Source organism: Solanum pennellii, chromosome 6, assembly GCF_001406875.1.
Source record: "Solanum pennellii chromosome 6, SPENNV200".
NCBI classification, from domain to species: Eukaryota; Viridiplantae; Streptophyta; class Magnoliopsida; order Solanales; family Solanaceae; genus Solanum; species Solanum pennellii.
Window position 1 is genome coordinate 47,555,245 of NC_028642.1, and position 4,631 is coordinate 47,559,875.

The window sequence follows — 4,631 nt, forward strand, 5'->3', positions numbered from 1 at the left end:
GAGGAAGATGGATATACAAACGCCAGAGGCAAACTTAAAAACATGATTAACTCGATACTGATTGAATCTGTCAAAATATAAATAAAATGATGAAATTGCACCTTCATCATTCAAATATTCAGAGCAAAATAAGGCACATACAATAAATTGAAGATCTTTAATATGCTTTTCATAATATATGAGCTGTTAATTCCTGGGGAATGTTTGAAATAAACAATAGTTGCTTTTAATTTACTTAAGCAAAAGTGTGGTTGGTTTGTCTTTTTCCTGTCATGTTCATTTTCAAAAAATATACAACACTTGAGTTGTATTAAATCCTGTTTTATTTCATTTCCAGCTTGTTGGATGATTGTTAATTATCATCACTTTATTATGTATCGTATTTGTATTGTATTGTTATCGTAATAAAATTTGAATAAATTGTATTTTTAATTGTTATGATTATATAGCTTTAATTGGATTCATGTATTGTACTGTAATAATAATTATTATGTCTACTTAAATCCCCATCATTATTGTAAATATCAGATTCATTCATAGAAATTAGGATATAATAAAACTAAACGACAATTACAAAAAAAAGTCAAGAAAATTAGAAACTAGATGCATCCATGCTTCAGGTATTCAGAGTTGAAGGAATAAAAAAGTCTTACAAATAAATGGCTAATAAAACAAGTGACATCATTATATAAAAAATTTGACCATATAACTAAAACTCTTTTTTAAAAATGTGTACACTACATTTTGCTTTTGAAATTTGCAAAATTGAATTTTAACATGCTGCAAAAATTGCACCAAAGAGAGCTTAGTGAGCTTACAGGATAGTAAATTATTTGATCTATATAATTTTCGTTAATCAGATGAATAATGGTAATTTGAATTTAAAAAAAAATTCATCTATTATAATAAAAATAATTTTAGTGGCAATAAATATACATATTAATAAAGAGAGTGTCAAATTTTTTACTGATATTAGTTAATTATCATTCGATTCAATATCGTTTTAGATTATTGAGACATTTACAACGAGTGTTAATTACTTCTAATATACATTGTCACAGACAAGATTTGCATCAAGGGGGTTCAAATAGATAAGTAAGCACATTAATAACATTCAAGAGGGTTGGGACGGGTCAGATATAAATGGGGTGAGTCAGATATATACGGATCAGATTAAATATAAGCAACTAAATAAAATTCAAATCTATCTCAACACAAACAATAAAATCGAGCAAGTATATGTTTGACATAATATTAAAATCAGTACGAGAGAATGTATTTTTATTTATTTTTTAATTATGGGTCTTGTCTCCGTCATCGTTGTATATATACATTATTCACCAAAGAGAGCTTAGTGATCTTACAAGGTAGAGTATTGTTTGATCTATATATCTTCTTAATTAATTACATGAAATCTTAATTTGGAATAAAAATGATGTATGTCGTAGGCGGTGGAAAGATTTGGATTTTGCAAATAAAATTTCATATGCAAGAGACAGATTGGTTGAGTGTTACTTTTGGATATTAGGAGTATATTTTGAGCTAAAGTATAATCGTGCTAGAAAAATAATGATAAAAAAGTACTCAAGATCACCTCCATTGTTGACGACACTTTTGATGCTTATGCAACTTTTGACGAACTTGTGACTTTCAATGATGCAACCCAGAGGTAAAACATCAAAATTTCACAATTGTAAAAAAACCTTTTAATTTGACAATCCCTCCTTGCTAATGAATATGAGAAAGCAAATATGTTTTCCTATTGTTATTGTGAAACCTATATATATACAAACACAAGGTGTAAGAGTTAATTAGCTTGTGGTTTTGATGATATATATTAGATGGGATGCTAATGCAATCGATTCAATATCGCCATATATGAGACCTGCTTATCAAGCTCTTCTAAATATTTTCAGTGAGATGGAACAAGTGTTGTCCAATAAAGGTAAATTGGATCGTGTATACTATGCAAAATGTGAGGTAAATAATGTTAAAGTAAATTTTTATAATTTCATTAGTTGGCTATCTACATTTTCACCTTATCTTATTCATTAGTGAGAATTTAATTTTGATTTCCATGTTATCATTAATTCCAGAAACGAAAAAAAAAAAAAAACTAGTTACTACTAATTGTCTATCTAAAATTACTTGTTATTGTTTTTAGATGAAAAAGTTGATCAGAGCCAATTTTAAGGAAGCCCAATTGTTGAACAATGATAATCCTATTCTAAAATATAAGGAACACATGGAGAATGCAATTGTAAGTGTTGGCTATATGATGGGAGCAACAAATTGCTTTGACACGTTATATAAAGAGGAAGATAAATACACAAACGCCAAAGGAAAACTTAAAAGTATGATTATTTCGATAGTGAACTGAATCTATCAAAATATAAATATAATGACGAAATTACACCTCATCATTCAAATATTCAGAGCAAAATAAGGCATATACAATAAATTGAAGACCTTTAATATGCTATTTATAATGTTAAGCTGTTAATTTCTAGTGAGTGTTTGAAATAAACAATAGTTGTTTTTAATTTACTAAGCAAAAGTGTGGTTGGTTCGTCTTTTTTCTGTCATGTTCATTTTCAAAAAATAAATAATTGAGTGGTATTAAATCCCGTTTTATTTCATTTTCAGCTTGTTAATTTGGATGATTGTTAATTATCATCACTTTATGATGTATTTTAATCATATTGTATTTGTATTTGTATTGTATTATTGTCGTAATAAAATTTAAATAAATTATATTTTTATCACGATTTAATAACTTTTTTATAATTTAATTGAATTCATGTATTTTACTGTAATAATAATTATTATCGTGAATATTAGATTCATTAATAGGAATTACGATACAATCAAGCTAAAAGATAATTCCAAAAAGAAAGTCAACAAATTAGAAATTAGATTATCCATGCAAGAATAAAAAAGGTCCAATAAATGGCTAATAAAATAAGTGACCTCATCATTATATATAAAATTTGACCATATATGTAAAACTCTTCTTTTTTTTTTTAAATGTGTATATACTACGAAATTTGCTTGGATTTTAACATGCTACAAAAGAGAGCTTAGTAAGCTTACAGATGGTGTTGGTAAAATTAACCCACATCTTCATAACCTGTCCATATTTTAATGGATTGTGCGAATGATTTTTAAATGGATAAAATATGGGAATATATTCATATAGGGGTGTCAAAAATGAACCCAAACATGTAATTCGCCCAGAATTTTAAGGTTGGACTCAAGATAATTTGAATTGGGTTCAATCTTAACTTATTCAAGTCTAACCCATTTTAAGAGAATCCTTAATTGTGTCCAATTCAATCTCCAATTTCAATCCGTTTTAAAACTCTTTAATAAGATATATTCCTATATTAAATGTATGAATTATTATCTATTTAACATTTTTAGGATTTTATCTATCCATTTGCTACCTTTTTTAAAAAAAAGAATCTAGAGCGGAAATTCGAATCATCATTATAAAAGTTAAATATCACTATGTTAAAATTATTGAGATTAATCGGATCAAATTGGGCAGGTCAAAACCTTACTCATTTTTTAGCCCATTTGAACCCAACCCATTTGAGCCCAAACTAAACTTGGGTGGGGTCTAGACCCAACCCAATTTCTATCTCGACCCATTTTAATATCTCTAATTTCGACCCAACCTGCCTATTTGACACCCCTAGTTAGCCTAATAGGTTAAATTTTAAACTTTTATTCACCCAAAATTTATGATATCACTAAAAATGTTCTAACTTCCGCTTGTAGTCAGCCAAGATGAGGTTCGCTTGGGGACCAACAATGATTCTCGAGTGGTGGCCACGTCCAGGGTGTAGGCTCAGGTCATGACACTCTTTGCTTAACTATAGTTATGTAGGTTCCGAGCCCAAACCTGTGTGATCATTCTTCTTCATCTTTCTCTGAGGCTTTCAGAAGATTTTGAGTGGTAGTCGTAACATCTCACAAATTGAATAACTAGGAAGAAGTTAGAAGTTGGAAATAGTCATTTTTGCAAAGAATATAAACTGGAAATTTACCAAGTGTGTTAAAGTTGAGTTTTTCTCAACTTTAAACGACCATAACTTCTAGCCCAGAATGAGTTAGGTGTGTTTCTAGATATTGTAGGAAAGATCTTAGAATAGTCTTTCCAATGCCACCTAGTTTGCGCGATTCCAAGTTCGTATGAGTGAGATATCTCCATTGAAAGTTGAATTGTTAAAATAAGGAAATGTCAATTCGGATTTCTAAAGATTGTTTTGGTACTTTCCATACCCTATTATTTTAATTCATTTTCGGTGATTAATCGGGGTAAAATCAAATTTAGTCAGTTTAGAAAAGTTGAAGTTCACGCTACGGCTTAGAGAAAAGAGAAAGAAGAAGAAAGGAGACAAAAGATCAATATTTCTTCGTCTTCATAAGGAATTGTCTTCAAATTTCATCAAGGATTTGATCCTACAGGGTACGTGGGACTTTCATAACATTGGGTTCGTTTACCCACGTGCCAAACATGTTTATTTTAATGCGAATTCGTCCGAAAAAAGATTGGAAGTTTGAATGTTCTTGATGGGTATTCTTGAATTGCTTTCGTTCTTGAATTTGAGTTTAGTTGAGGAGTT